General features: G+C 40.6%; 1 pseudogene; it reads right to left on the reverse strand.

Annotated features, from left to right (window-relative positions):
• The window catches only part of Septin7-ps3 (septin 7, pseudogene 3), a 28,936-nt pseudogene extending 13,066 nt beyond the window's left edge, over positions 1 to 15,870 (reverse strand).
• Between the last annotated feature and the right edge of the window lie 373 nt (positions 15,871 to 16,243).

Genomic DNA, 16,243 nt, shown 5'->3' on the forward strand with positions numbered 1-16,243 from the left:
CTACATAAGCGAGTTTAACAGAGGGGAAAATAGGTTAGCGGGGACATCTTGACCTCAGATTCTGAGAATACAATTGGGTAATTTTCCATGAGGTTTCCCGTGAAGGAGATCAAATTCTAGTTAATCCTGAAATGGCCTCCGCAGTAATACAAGATGGAGCAATCTCTGTCACGTTCCCCTCTGGTTCTATGGGCATGAGTCAAACCATTGGCTCCTCCTGTTTTATGGGAACATAGTTGGTCCCAAGGACTAGAAGCTTATCTTATTTGTATTCTGTTTGATATAGTTGGCCATGCAGTTGAGGATTGGGTGTCCTATCATTGGTACAATCAGGATAAGCATCAACGGTCTGGCTAATGCCAACAGTAGGTGGTCAGCCATGAGGATGAGGGCAGCAGAGAAAGCCTGCTTTTTTCTCTCTTAGGATAGCTCTCCACAACTGTCCTTTCTGTAGTTAAAAGAACAAAGGTCTATATGGCACTGGGGTTGCTCATCTGTAACCAGATCGATTATCTGCCTATTATTCTTAATAATTATTCTTAATTGGGGGTGATGAATCCAGAGGACGGCACCAAACACTTTCATAGCAGTTGGGGTGGTGAGCATAGCTGAGTAGTCTCCCTTCCAGGCAGGTTCCAGAGCCTAGATAGGGATATTCGTTATCCACACCAAGTCTCCTGACTGGAACTGGTGGCCATGTTCAGAGGTGGGAGATAGCAGGATTCCCTTACAGTCTGGTCAGTGGCCTAGCAAGATTCCTGCAAAGACTTGGGATGGCAGACATTAGACATTTCTGCTTGGGGGAATATCTCAGAGTTTGGGGAGAATGGCAGATGGTTTACCGAGTGTAACTTTTAAAGGAGTAAACCTCTTTCAGTAAAGAGTACATCAGACCCTGGGCAGACAGAAAGGGCCAGACGGAAGACACTGGCTTGGGTTGTCTGATGACATCAGTGCCCTGGGACTCCCTAGCCATATCGTGAAAGGCCTTCTGACTTTTGCCAGGTTGAGGGGTGAGCGTGGATCTCACTGGAGTGTGAATGTGCCATTCCTTCTTGACTGGGGTTGGCTTTATTTTTGAGAGAAGGAATGTGGCTGCCGTGAGGGTGACTCTGGTGGGCTCTAATGTTGATAGCGTATGTTCAGATGCACTACACTCTTGCTTCCACAAGGTGGCACACCAGGCCTGGTATGCATAGCCTCATCTCCAGGGCAAGCACAGAAATACCTTTGACCAGAAGAGGTCACAGAAACGCCGTCCTTCAAGTCCTCAAGTGTTCCCCGAGGACCATCTTTATACGTAGCATGGAGCTGTAGTCAGAGTGGAGGAAGATGACCTGTGAAGCCCTATAACTAAGCCTGAGTTAGAAGCTGGCATGGGGACCCTATTCTATCATACAATGTGATACTGAAATCTTTGTCTAATACTTCCTAATACCAGAGGCACAAGAGCAGAAAAAAAGGTAAATCATTTTTATCTGCCTATGGTATGATAGCACCATTTTTATTTTTAAAATGTATTTTTATTAGTTTTCTGTGTGTGAGCGTGTGTGTCTGTGTGTCTGTGTATGTATGTGTTTGTGTGCACACATGGTGCAAATGAATAAAGTGCTATACAATCTTATTCTTAAAACATTCTGCCACCTGCACACAGAGCTCTGTTCTTCCCAGACCTTGTTCCCAGTGGCTCTGGCATGGAGTATGCATGTGGAAAAGTTACTTCAGGCTGACACTGGCAAATGTAACAAAAATTTAATTCATTTTCATATACTTGTAAATCATAATTTAAAAACTGTGTGTGTGTGTGTGTGTGTGTGTGTGTGTGTGTGTGTGTGTGAGATCTGGAGCTATAGATGGTTGTGCATCACCATGTGGTTGCTGGGACCTGAACCTGGATCCCTTGCAAGAGCAACAAATGCTCTTAAACCATTGAGCCATCCCTCTAGCTTCATTCTAAGTTCTAAAGTACAGAAAATATACCCTCTGGAAATATTCCCCCCCCAGTTACCATGCCTTCCCCTTGTACCCTTGCTTCTTTCTAGGATTTCCTGCCATTGTTTCACAAACACAAGCAGAGCTGTACATCGCAGCCTCTCTCCTCAAACGACAGCACCCTGTGGACATCGCTCTCCTCCACGCTTTCTCACTGACACTGTCTCAAAATAGCCTTTGCCTGCCACTGCGTTAACAGTATATGTGATGCACATCTCGGCCACCAGAGGGCAGAGGAGAGTCACTTTCATAGAAAGATGATCTTACAGGTCCTGTGAGTCTCTCTCTGTAGAGTGTGTTTCTTAGCCTGATGACACTGGACACGGGGGAATTTTCCTTCTGACACTAGCTGCCAGCAGTACACTGTCATGTGCCCTGGAGTGGATTTCAAGCTAAGTAGGAACAATCCTTGATTCTGTAATTTTTTTTTTTCTGATTATTTTCCCTTCCCTCATCTAATCCTGGGTCCTCCCCACCTCTCTACTCATCCAACTCCACACCTTTTCCCCCACTCTCTTTAGAAAACAGGCAAATAAAACAAACAAAGAAACAAAAAGAATAAAATAATCTAAACAGAAAAAAGCATGAGAAACACATATATGTGCAGACAGACGACAGGCACACACACATAAACCCAAAATCAAAAAACATAGTATATGTAAATGAAAGACCAGTAAGGTTAAAAAAAATGCCCAAAGCGTCATGAAACAAAAATATCTTCAAAATACCATTGAAGATCAGAGGGACGTTATGGCGACGGCTAAGGACAACCTGCACTGTGGAGGTTAAGAACCTCTGAGAACTAGTGTGACTCGGTGTGCGTAGGTTGCATTCAGAGTTGAAGGTTACAGATTCAAAGTGAAAATGACAGCTTGCACCGATATTGTATTGAGGTGAAGATAGAACTTTGGAGAACATCTTTGTGTGGGGGTGTGAGAACCAGCGTGCACCACAGCGCTTGCGTGCACCACAGCGCATGCGTGCCCCACAGCGCATGCGTGCCCCACAGCGCATGCGTGCCCCACAGTGCATGCGTGCACCACGGCGCATGCGTGCACCACAGTGCATGTGTAGGTCGGCAGGAAAGCTTGGGGTCTGTCTCCTGTACTGTGACTCATACTATTTTTCTTTAGCGGCTTGCTTTCAATGTTTTTCTTTGTTCTGTATATTGAGCGTTTTAGCTGTAATATGTCCTGGGGAGACCTTTTTCTGGTCTTGTCAGGTCGGGATTCTGTGCTCCTCTTGTACCTCTATGGGTGTTTTCATCTATCATTTTGTTGCCATTGTCCCGGGATCCTTTTCCCTCGTTCGTGTCTTTAATTCAAAGATTTGATCTTCTCTTGTTTTACTTTTGAGACTATCCTATAATTACATCATTTCTCCCTTCGTTCTCCTCCACCCAAACCCTCCCATAGATTCCTCCTTGCCTTCTTTCATTATTGGCCTATTTTTCATTATTGTAGTTACGTGTGTATATGCCGTTTGTACACATATATTCTTAAGTATAGCCTGCTCAATCTGTATAATGTTACTTGTTATTGTTACATGTTATTACATATATATGTTATACAATATATGTTATATTGCTATGTTATATTACTTGTTATGTTATTTTTTATTTTAAAACATTTTTATTCTCCTCTTATATGATACATCCGGACTGCTATTTTCCCCTCTCTCCACTCTTCCCAGACTCCCCACTCCCCAGATCCATTTCTCCATTTCCCTTCAGAAAAAAGCAGGCCTCTCAGGGATATCAACCAAATATGACATAATAAGTCACAATAAGACTAGGCATAAACCATCACATCAGGGCTGGGTGAGGCAACCCAGTAGGAGGAAAAGGGTCCCAAGAACAGATGAAAAAGCCAGAGACAGTCCCACAAAACCACTAAGCTAACCATAACCATGTGTGCAGAAGACTTAGTGTGGATCCACGCAGGCTCTGTGATTGCCGCTTCACTCTCTGTGAGCGCCTTTGAGTCCGGTATCCCTCCCTTCCCCTTTATTCAACGGGGCTCCCCGGACTCTGCCTAATGTCTGACTCTGGGTCTCCGCATCAACTCCCATCAGCTACTGTAGGAAGCCTCTCTGATGCTGATTGGTCTAGGCACCAATCTTGGAAGAATGTTTTCATCAATGACCGCTTGACGGTGGTTACCCCATTGACGTGCACTTCCCTGGGGAACGCACCACTTCTCCCAGCCCTTAGTTTCTTATTGTTCCCCGTGTAGGGATGAGACCTCCTCTAGAGGGATGAGACCTCCTCGTTTTTTTCTTTGTTTACTCTGGCGTGTCTTGCTTTATTCTCCTGTTCACCTCCTGTTTAGACAGTCACGTTGGCGAGACTTTATATGAGCGTAGCCTCTGAGATTACAAAGATCTGATATTTTTGGTTGGTGTTCCACATTTCCTCAATGCTCATGTCTTATGCTTTAAACATTTTAAAGATCATTCTCTGCTCATTTGGTCTAAATCTTCTTTTCTTTATATTCAAATCATCATATTCTATATCCTGCTTGATTTGTTCAACTAAGTTCTAACTGGGATATTAAGTTTCTCATCTCATCTTATTGTCTCTTGGATGTTTCTATCTATTTATTGAATTTGATTTGCAAATGTCATGTAAGTTGGCTGTGTATTTGTTTTTTGTTTCTTTCTTCCTTCCTTTCTTATTCTTCCTTCATTTCTTTCTTAAAAAGAATTATCTATTTATTTTATGTGTATGAGTACACTGTAGCTGTCTTCAGACACACCAGAAGAGGGCATCAGATCCCATTACAGATGGTTGCGAGCCACCATGTGGTTGCTGGGATTTGAACTCAGGACCTCTGGAAGAGCAGTCAGTGCTCCTAACTGCTGAGCCATCTCTCCAGCCCAATATTTATGCTTTTTTAAACATCAAAAATGCATTTCTGGTTATGCTCTTGTAATTAAATAAAGTGTTTGTTCATGTCCACTTAAATTACTTGAATTCTTTGGCAATCTTTTTTTTAACATCAATTTTTCTTTTAAATTTTGTGTCCTGGGGTTCATCTTGGCAGTTCTCATTAGGAAAAACTTTGATGAAAGACTAGCTGGCTTCATCATTAATGCAGTTTTTGCTTTTATAACTTGACCTGGGAATGTGTGCTTTATTCATCCGCGGTGTGTCTGGTTTGAGAATCTGTCCTTCCGTAGATTGGGCCAGTGCAGGAGCTGCATGAACAGAGCTAGGGTAGGTAAAGCTGGTGAGTGAGCCATTTAACTCGACCAGGAAAAGGTGTCTTCAAAACCCTGGATCTGGAGCTGGGCCTGTGGGAGAGGAACCAATATCTCACAAGCCTGGTGGCTCCTGGGTTCTTTTCAGAGTGTTTTCCTAGCCCACCGTCTTGAGGAATACTCCCTCTAGACGTTTCAATGTTTGGGGTTTAAATTAAGGTCTTTGATCTTCTTTGAGTTGATTTTGTACAGGGTGAAAGATAGGGATCTAATTTGGTTCTTCTGTAGGTAGATGCTTAGTTTCCCATTTTTACCAGCACCATTTGTTGAATCTCTACCCCACTGTATGTTTTTGCCATCTTTATAAAAAAGTCGGTCGATGCAAGCTTGCCAGTTTACTTCTGGGTTCTTCCGTATACTGATCTGTCTGTTTTTATGTCAGTATCATGCTTTCTCTGTCATTATAACATTGTAGTAGAACTCAAGGTCAGCTATTGTCATATTTACAGCCGTGGTCTTCCTGCCTAGAAAACTCTCACATCTAATCGCTAATTACAGTAAAGTCTCAGAATATGAAATCAATATACATACCAGCGGTGAGCTCTCAGAGAAAGAAATTAGGAAAACACAAATCATTAATAGTAGCTGTAATAAATATACAAAGTAACAGTGAATCAACCTAAATACAAATCAACCTAAAGGAGCAAAAAGACCTCTACGAGGCAACTTGAAGATATTGTAAAGTGACACAGGACCATGCAAAGAACTTCCGTGCTCCTGGATTGGCAGGATGAATTTTGTGACAATGAGTATGCTACCAACTCTGGTCTGCAGAGTCCACAAACTGCTCATTAAAGTTCTCATGACATATTGCAGATCTAGAAATTATTTTTTATACTTGCGTTTATGGAAATATTTTTATAAACCGAGTTTTGTTGGTGGAAAGTATGCAATTGCTTCATCATGGTTTTGTGTTATATATTTTAAAAATTTAATGTGACTATAATATTTCTCAGGAGTAGGCTGCACGGGCGGAGGGAAAGCATTGATCTGGAGCCTGGTTTGACTTGAGGTTCAGTCCTTTTCCTCTCGGACAAGTTGTCTTACCTTTCTGACACACCATTTTCTCCCTTATTAAGCGAAATTAAAGACATTTGACGGTGAAATTGTGCTGAAGCAAAGGTAGAATAGCATTTAATGTGGCACGAACTTTGTGCTTAAAGTGATGATCATTTTTTTTATCAGACAAGAGAGGCAAAATTATGCTAGGGTAATTAACAGCCCAACTCCCTGGCACGTACCAGAATTTTTCCGTTTGGATTTCATGTCTAACATTGGCTAGCAGGGCTTGGGGATTTGATGGACCGACTCAAGAACACAAAGTGATGTGGACCATTTCCGCATGTGCTTCTCTGATCACAGAAGCAGTAGAGACACAATTTGGCAAACGGTGCCTTGGCTCGTATGATGTCTGCCTGACAGTGACACACTCCCCTCTTATAAGGGATGTGTGTTCATGCTTATTTCAAAATAAGCAAGCCATGTGAACTCCATGTATTCTTTTTTTTTTTTTGGTTCTTTTTTTCAGAGCTGGGGACCGAACCCAGGGCCTTGCGCTTCCTAGGTAAGCGCTCTACCACTGAGCTAAATCCCCAGCCCCACTCCATGTATTCTTAAAGGAGAGCGCCGCAGATGTTTGCTGATTGACAATGTATATATGGCTCACAGCATCTGTAGTATTCTATACACAACACATTCTCAGTGAATGGATGCTTATTGAATACATATCAATATTTGGAGGGGGGGTGAATTTAAGCCTACAATTTTCTAAATTGTCTAAATCATAAAAGGGCTAATTTTGATAAAGAGGGTAGAAAATTATCAAGACCTTTATTTTGTGGATGGTTCTGTACTAATGCCGTGAAATGCCCTTTATCTCTGTCATGAAAGCCCTGTGTTTGGAGGTAGGAGAGTACTGACAAATTGTCTGGTTCAAGGTCATAGCCAGTCTTCCTTTACGGTTCCTTTGTGTCAGGCCTTCTGTGGATTCTGTAAGCTGAAGGTTTACCTAGGGTTTCTTACTGAAATACATTTCAGCGAGGTCTTCTTTTTTTTTTTTTTTCCTTTTCTTTTTTTTCCGGAGCTGGGGACCGAACCCAGGGCCTTGCGCTTGCTAGGCAAGCGCTCTACCACTGAGCTAAATCCCCAACCCCTCGGCGAGGTCTTCTTAGCAGGTTTGCAATACACATTTTTTTCTTTTACTTTTCAAATGCTTCAAAGTTTGGCTCTACTCATAAATCTTGATGTGGTGCTAACACCTGGTAGCACAGAAGACATTATTAGGAAAATAAAAATGATGGATGCTTTATGCTCCAACTGCCAGGTTGCTTTAATGTGATTGTTGTCTATGTGATGTCTAGGCTTTGTCCCATTTTTGGCGAATCCTGAGATAAAATATTACACTTTAGTTAGGAGCATGCCAGGTGGTACATAATGCCACCACGGAATATGCCGTTGCTATGGCATCCGGAACCCTATTCCAGCTCGATGCTTTTGCTGTCTTTCTCTGGTTTTTCTGCAGGGGTGATTGAGGCAGCTGCGAATCAGGTTTTAATATTTTAAGTGTGGCCGGGGATTTTGTTCTTTATCAGAATAGACATTCTTCTCTATCGCTCCCCTCCTTGTGTGTAAGCAGTGTCACTGTACAATCTAAAGCATCCTTGGGTGTGGATAGATGCATTCTTGGGTAGAAGGTTTTAAGTATTACTACTCTTGACCCAGAGAAAAGCAACAGCATCTGAGAAACATGAGCCAATGGAGGGTTACCAGCCAAAACGAAATGATTCTCAGTCAGTTCAGAACTTCAGGATTATGTAGGTTGTATGGTTGGCTCCTTAGATTCTGAAGGTTTAGCAAGACCTGCACAACAGGTCAAAGAGATAACCGTAGACACAAAAGATTTAGTATTTTTAGATGTTTCAGTTAACCCCTAGACCATATGGTGGTAACTTACCAACAAAGCGTTTGATATGACTTTTAAGAAAGAGGGAATGGAATTATGAGTTTTGTAATCTGCACTCCCTAAAGCATGTTTGTAGGATTAAAATGTTACACAACAAAATAATTTTGTTGAGAAATGGTAAACTAGTCAAAATTCAGCCCAATGCTTCAATGTGAATCCCCAAGAATTGCTGAAATATTTTCATCCTCATTCTTCCATGGAAATCATCATCATAGTCATCCCCCAACCCCCACACTAAGTGTGTTCGAGTGTGTGTTCATATGTGTGCACATGTGTAGTGGTCAAAAGACACCTTTCAGGGGTTTGTTCTGTAGGTTTAACCTTTTAAAAGCCTACTTTAATAAAGGTTCTTAAACGCTTTAACCTCCCTTATAGCCCACTGCCCAAAGGTAAGAGGGGAAAATGGCTAATAGGACAAGGAGATGTGGACCTGTTTAAAAGTAGTTCCTTGGGGGGCAATTCCAATCTATGTTGCCTGCCGTCCAGTCTACTAGCAAAACAACAAACACAAATTAGCAGCAGTGGCTATGAAGAGACCAAGTGGCTCCAGTGGTTGGCACAAGTCTACCAAAGCAGCAAGAAGCGGCTGGAGCACCACCAGAAGTTCTTTGGTGTGCTTCTCTCTACAAAGTCACAACAAGCGAAGATCACCGAAGAAAGCAAAGTGAGCCAATGCAATAGCATCATCAGTGAAGCCCAGTGTCAGCAAAGCCCACCGAAGACCAGCAAGGTGAACCAATGTCTTTCACTCTCTGTTGGGTTATACTTATACTCTTTCCAAACACCACGAGTTCTCTCAGGTGTCTGCTCTAGCAAAACTTTACATACCCTTTCACCAGACAGCTTCCAGAAAAACATCACTTTTCTGTTATCATCAAAACACCCTCGAATGTGTCTTCTCATGAGATAGCTTCCAGGAAAACATCACATGACAGTTGAGTCTCCAATGATGGAGACTCATGGTTCTTTCCTTCTACCATGTGGTTTCTGGGGATCAAATTCATGTGACAAGGCTAGCCAGGCACTTTTTACCTGCTGAACCATGGATTCACCCCATCCCTTTTTTGTAATATTGGTAATTGAATCCTTATGTCACAGCTGGAACTCACACAAGCACACTATCTTCTAGCCCTCCCCCTGCTTTTTAAACAGAGTATTTTAATAACCCCTTATTATTCAAAAAACACGTGTCAAGAAAGCCTGCTCTAAATTTATCTTTCAGTTTTGATTTTCATACATACCTCCTAAACGAAGCATCTCATGCTTAATTAAACAACATGCATGTGATCGGATAAGATGTAATTATTGTAAAGAACAACAGATTATGCACATCACTATCACTGTCAGACATGCCACGACAGATGACTGAAAGAGCGGATTCAGGAACCAGTGCAGGTGTAAGCACAGGTTTAAGTGCAAGGTTACTAGGCGGTTGGATGTCTCATGAGTTGAGTGTAACTGAACAAACTCCATTGGGAAGATACCATCTTCTCATGCCTGTGCCAATGGAACTGGCTAACTCGGCACACAGCATTGTGTCAGGAGCTCATGCATGATATTATCTGACCTTGCTTTGTTTATGTTCTTGTTAGAAAGGCTGGTCTAACACACACGAAAAAAAAAAAAACACAGCATACAAATGTTGGGTTGAGTTCTAAACGTGTTTTGTAATCAACATCTGAAGAGTTCCGGGGAAGGAGAGTGTAGTGGATTGTTTGGAATGCTTTGGTCAATGGGAAACATGGAAGGGCTGTCCATGTCCAACCAAAAGTAAGATTTTAAGTGGCTACATATGACTTTGAGCTTAGTGCCACTCTCCTCTCTTTCCTTATATCCTTTACTCTAATCATCTTGGTGATGACTTTAGACATGATACAAGTAAAAGACCTTTAATCTGAAATCTCAGATTCAAAATGCTCCCAAACTTGAAACTTTCTGGGTACCAACATGATGACCTCAGTAGAAAAAATCCTGCATTAGGAAAGTTTGTTTTGTGTACAAAATTACTGAAAATATTACATGGAATATTCTTGGAGCTATGTGTAGTGTGTGTGTGTGTGTGTGTGTGTGTGTGTGTATGTGTGTGTGAGTGTTTGTGTGTGCATGTGTGTGTGTGTTTGTGTGTGTGTATGTGTGTGTGCATTTGTGTGTGTGTTTGTGTGTGTGTGTGTATGTATGTGTGTGTGTGTGTTTGATGTTTAGACTTGAGTTCCATTCCCTAATTGCCTCATTACACATATGAAATATTTGTCTGACTCTGTCACAATCTAACAATACTCTGAAGTCTTAAATCCTTTTAATCACTAGCATTTCAGATCATGGACACTCAGGGCTTGTCTGTGTAATTTAGACTGTGTCTAAAAGCCCTCATGACATCCTATATTGTCACTCTTATTTTTTGATTAACATAACAAAATAATTGCTTCACCTAAAAACTAGCATACAATTTCATTATTGATAAAAACAAAGAGATGGCAGAAAAAAAATCACCATTAGTGCAGATACTTGTGTACTTTTGGGTATCTGAAAATAATCTACACCAGCAGGTTCCTGTATCTGATACATAAGAAAAATACAGACTTCAAGCTATATGGATTTATAAAATACTCTAGTTACTTATACAGTTAACATAATATTCATTGTACAAAATACAGAAAATAAAAGCTAAATCTAAAATTGAAACAAAATTCTAAGAAATACTAGTAATTTCAATTCCAAAATATAAAGCGAACCCATGGAAAATCATATAGATGCATAGGTGTAAGACGGGTCATATCTAATCATAAATGAACCTGAATTTACATACGGAGTACTATACAATCTTAAAAACAAATGTATGCTTCATATTTGGTTTATAAATATATGTTTTTATATAACAGTGGGGTTATATTGATATCAAGGATTCACTGTGGAGGACGGAATTGAGACCTTTGGAGAAACTTAGTTGATGAGATTTACTGAAGAGAAAAAAAACGGGATGAAGAAGAGGGACCAAGATTAAGCAGGGAAATCTTTGTCTTGAATTCGAGATGGAAAACAAATTTTACACTTACTGCTCCTGTCATACCACATGGATAGGGTGGGACTGTTCCTTTTATGTCTTTCTACTTCACTTGAGAATTTAATTCAGAGGCTTAATTTTAAGTATTGATGTTCCAGGCTTTGTTGGATCAGCAGTCTGGGAATACTTAGAGAGGCTGCCAAATAGATTCTCATGGAGAGAGATGGCATGATTATGTTGTAATAGTCTCCTTAATTCAGGAAAGTTAATAAGGTAGAGGTATAGCTCCCAGGGATTGGTGTTTTCAGATCATTTTTAAAATACTTCATTTAGCAAATAGACTTTATAATATGAACTCCTTTGTAATTATATCAGCCAGCAGACTCTTACCACTCGAACAGTAGATATGTCCTATACTGATTAGTCTTATGTCAACTTGACACAAGCTAGAGTCATCGAAGAGAAGAGATCCTCAAGTGAGAAAAAGCCTCCATAAGTTTCTGTTTGTAAGGCATCATCTTAATTAAAAAGATTGATGAAGGAGGTCCCATCACATTGTGGGTGGTGCTATCCCTGGGCTGCTGGCTCTGAGTTCTATAAGAAAGGAGGCTGAGCAAGCTATGAGGAGCAAGCAGCACTCCTCCATGGCCTCCATCAGTTCCTGCCTTGAGGCTCCTGCCCTACATAAATTCCTGTTCTGACTTCCTTTGGTGATGAACAGTAATGTTGCGGTAAATATTTAAAAGCCACTCTATGCTCCTGGCGGGTGTGTGCTCAACTCTGCACCCACCCCTGAACCCTCACCCACCCCTGCACCCATACCCACCCCTGCACCCACCCAAGAACTCTGGATTCACAAATGCAACCTTTATATTTAATAGCCTTAACTAGTTCAATGGTTGGGCACTTCTGAACCTTCCTGTGGCTAGCACACACTCCACTCTGATATTCCTGAATTAACACTTTCTAAATCTATATATTGTTTTTGCTGCCCTGTTTCCTTCTGGGCAACACTCCCACAGGGTTGCCTTTTCTTTACACCCACATTTTGTCCAGCTCACCCTCCTGCTTCCTCATGTCCTATGCCCCTCTCACGGTGGAATCCCTTTTTCCTCTCCCCTGTGTTTCTTACCCGTTAATCCTAAAAGTCCCACCTCTCTCCCCGTGCCCAGCTATTGGCTGCTGGCTCTTTATTGACCCACCAGAAAGCCAACTGTTGGCAGGCACCTGCAGTGAACATGTGAATTCCCATGTAAAGACAAATCAAATCCCCAATATCTTACCACTTGTGTCCAATCAAAAAGGTTCTTTTATCTTTTTTTTTCCTTTTTCTTTTTTCGGAACTGGGGACCGAAGCCAGGGCCTTGCGCTTCCTAGGCAAGCGCTCTACCACTGAGCTAAATCCCCAACCCCAAGGTTCTTTTATCTTAAGCATAAATTGAGCACAACTATAACAATTATGTAAATTATAAGTATGATATATAATTAACATCTAGTCTATCATATTTGACAATTTAGGTAGATACCATCTATTCTGACTTAAAGAGTTTACAATACTCTACCCAAATTATGTTCTGACTTTAACTTGTATTATCATCTGAAAACTGTTCTTTCAACCCTGGATCATCTTCCTCAATGCTAAACACCTGAAGTTTGATTATGAGACCGTAATTAGTCTTCAACCCCACCAGAAATCCTAGAACAAATTAAATATTACACAAATATATAGGAAGCACAAAAACATAGCTTCCAAAACTTAAACAAATTGTAGAGACAGCTGACTACCTGAATAGTCCCCTATCCCTCAAAATGTTGAAGCATCTGTCTTCAACCTTCTGGCCAGAACCATCTTCAGACCTTGAATGAGGCAGGAACTATGAAGGACTAGCTTACTCTGTCTTGGCAGAGCTAAGCTGTGGACTATCCTACATTTTGTGTCCTTTCCTGGATAGTATTTTTGGTCTGTAGATGAACTAAGGTAATTTTTTGTCCAGTGGCTACATTGCCATAACTGGAGCAACTCCACATGGAGGTTTTGATATTCAATTTCTTATTTGAACATGAAGGGAGTTCTGTTAGGAGGACACATGACTTTAGTCAAATGATCTTTAATAATGAATTAATATTACATGTCATATTTTGTGGATTTCTGATGTTTTAGAAGACGTCTATCTATATAACGGGTATCTGAACTGTTAAACCTTGACTACTCTTAGCTACTTCTGTTTGAATATTGTAAAAAGCACCTTAGTATAATTGAATCAGAATCTAATATAATCATGAGTTTACTATCTGGAACTTAACTTGCCTTACTTAATCATCCTAAACAGTTTGTAATAGCAATAATTAGAAGGACTGGGTCTAAGCCTTGTGTTCTTAAATGAATTGCATAGGCACAATGCTTAACTAAGAGAAACAATAGTATCAATATAAGAAATTTATACCAATAAAAACCTTAAATATTTATCAATCTATAAATTCTGTACCAATATAAAAATTATAAGTTCAATTTGCATCATTTATGAAGGTCTCTACCAATATAAGATTGTGGCTATACTTTATGATTAAATATAGTAATTCATCCCACCTATTTCCTCTCTGTTCAAAATTATGACCATTTCCAAATTATTAGAAGCAATTCCTGAAGCTGTTCTGGAAGCAAGTCTCTGGACAGCATCGGGAAGCAGGGGGCTGGAACAGCGGGTCACTTTAGTGTCTCTGTGGATGAATTTTGTCAGAGCTACAAATTCTGCATTACATGAATCTTACAACTAAAATTTTAGTACTATTAAGATATTCTATTTTTCACATTGGGAAGTGCCTTAACTACTTTCTTTTCTTTTCCTGTTAAGTCACAACATTGTTTACTATATGATTTGTTTTTTACAATGCAAGCAAAAAAAAAAAAGAGCAGATATGCAACATATGGCTGCAGCTAAATGCAGAACGATGACTTGTTTCTCCTCTTCAAGAGGCCATGACTCCCATTTCTAGTAACAGGTGGTAACAAGTTGGTCTTTAGCTTCACAGTTTGCCTAGAAATGATCTTCAAATGAGTTCTACTCCTGATACTTAGCATAAAGCATAAAAAGGGACTTAAGTGATGTTCCTCGTTGGTTGCTACCATATGAAAGATGCCATATTCTATTTTAGCAGGGCAGTATATGGAGATATCTAAGTTAAATGTTATTATAAAAATGAAGCAGTCATGAGATTCTGGCTAAAAGAGCACTAAATTATGTGCGTTAGACTAAATGCATTATTATGTGGCTTGTAGCAAATGACGCCTCCGTGTTATCATAGAGAAGTGTGATTTGCACTTTATTATGGAGATTTGTCAGAAGCCTTCTAGAGTCCTTTTGCTTTAGAATATTCTGTAAATGAACTATCAGAACATGATTGCACAAGAGTGAAATGTTTTCATGTATTAAGCTGAAGACATCTTTTGAATTAAAAAAAAAGGAAAATGCAGAAAAGTACTTAGGGATGTTAATTTCTAGGTACACAATGCCCTAGATAATTCAAGGCATCTTAATTTCAACCACAAACAACAATTTTTTTGTCATGCTAAATCTATCATTATGGATAAAATTGGTATGAACTGGTCTCCTGGATCCAGCAAACACCCATGTCAAAGCTGTGTATTGGTAAGTGATACACAACTGGGCCTTACTAGAGTTTTAAAGAACTTGCCTTTCTTCTTGTTCTTTTCTTGGGTTCTTCAAGAAATTTATTTGCTGAGCATCCCACTTGACTTTCTCTTCTTCAAACTCTAATTCTTTCCCCTTAATTCCCTCTAATTCTTTGTGCCTCCAAGTTCTTCCTCATTTGTTCCTGGCGCTGCTGGAGCTCTGCCTCAGAGTCCTTCAGTTTTGGAACATTTTCTTTGACTGTCATCTCAAACATCTGCTCCATCTCCTCCTTCTCCACTGTCAGTGACATGTTCCCCCTCTTTTTTTTCCCTCCTGTGCTCGATGGCTTGTAGTAACTTGTCCTTACTGGTTGTTATCCACTCCATTGTAAGGCACTGCTGCTAGTTTTCTGCTGCCAAAGTTCTCACAGTTGTATCATTAGTGCATATACACCCTCCATGTGCATCCTTATTAACGTATTTCTTACTTCACCATCTTCAACTTCCGCTACACCCTAAGGACTCTGCCTTCTTGATCCTTCCAGCTAATTTAGCTTGGTGATAGCATTACTATACACCACAGCAGGAGGTAAATGGTCATGTACCTTCTTAGCCAGCTTATTTTCTTCTTTATCATCTCTTTCTGGAAACTTATATATTCTTATATATTTTAATGTGATGCCCTTGCTTTCTCTTATGGCTCAGTGGTTGAGAGCGGTGAGTGATTGCTCTTCCAGAGGACTCGGGTTCAATTCCCAGCACCCACATGGCAGCTCACAAATGTCTGTAACTCCAGTTCCAGGGGATCTGACACTCTCACTCAGACATACATGCAGGCAAAACACCCCACAATGAAAGAACCAGAGTTGGGGTCAATCTGGGGCCAGTGGGAAAATTCCCATCACAAACCTCCGAGCACAAGGACCCCTCCCTTCCAGGAAAAAAAAAAGCTAGTTTAGTTCCTGGAACAGCTACAAGCCAAACTGTCACACAAAGATACCTGTGGCTTCCCAAAGTCCCCATGCCCCTTGGGAAAGTCTTGAACGGTACACTGAGTCCAATCTGGAGGTTGTTTCACTCCACCTAATGAGCATAGTACCCTGCCTAGTTACCATTATGCAAATTTTGCTCCAATTGTTTACAAGGTATGTAACTCTCTGTTAGAGTCCGCTCAGGGTCATCTCCTCTTGAAGTGGGATGACCCCGACATGTCTGAATGATTAAACTCTTGTTTTTACATTGACCACTGCCTCTGTGAGTCTCATTCAAGAGGCCCTGGAAAAGGTTCAAATTTGTACCTCACAACTGCACATAAAAACAAACAAACAAGTAAACAAAGCAGTTAGCATTCCACTAGCGTTAGTGTGTCTGCTCTGGCAATTAGTGCAATTCATGC

Source organism: Rattus norvegicus, chromosome 7 (assembly GCF_036323735.1).
Source record: "Rattus norvegicus strain BN/NHsdMcwi chromosome 7, GRCr8, whole genome shotgun sequence".
Classification (NCBI taxonomy): Eukaryota; Metazoa; Chordata; class Mammalia; order Rodentia; family Muridae; genus Rattus; species Rattus norvegicus.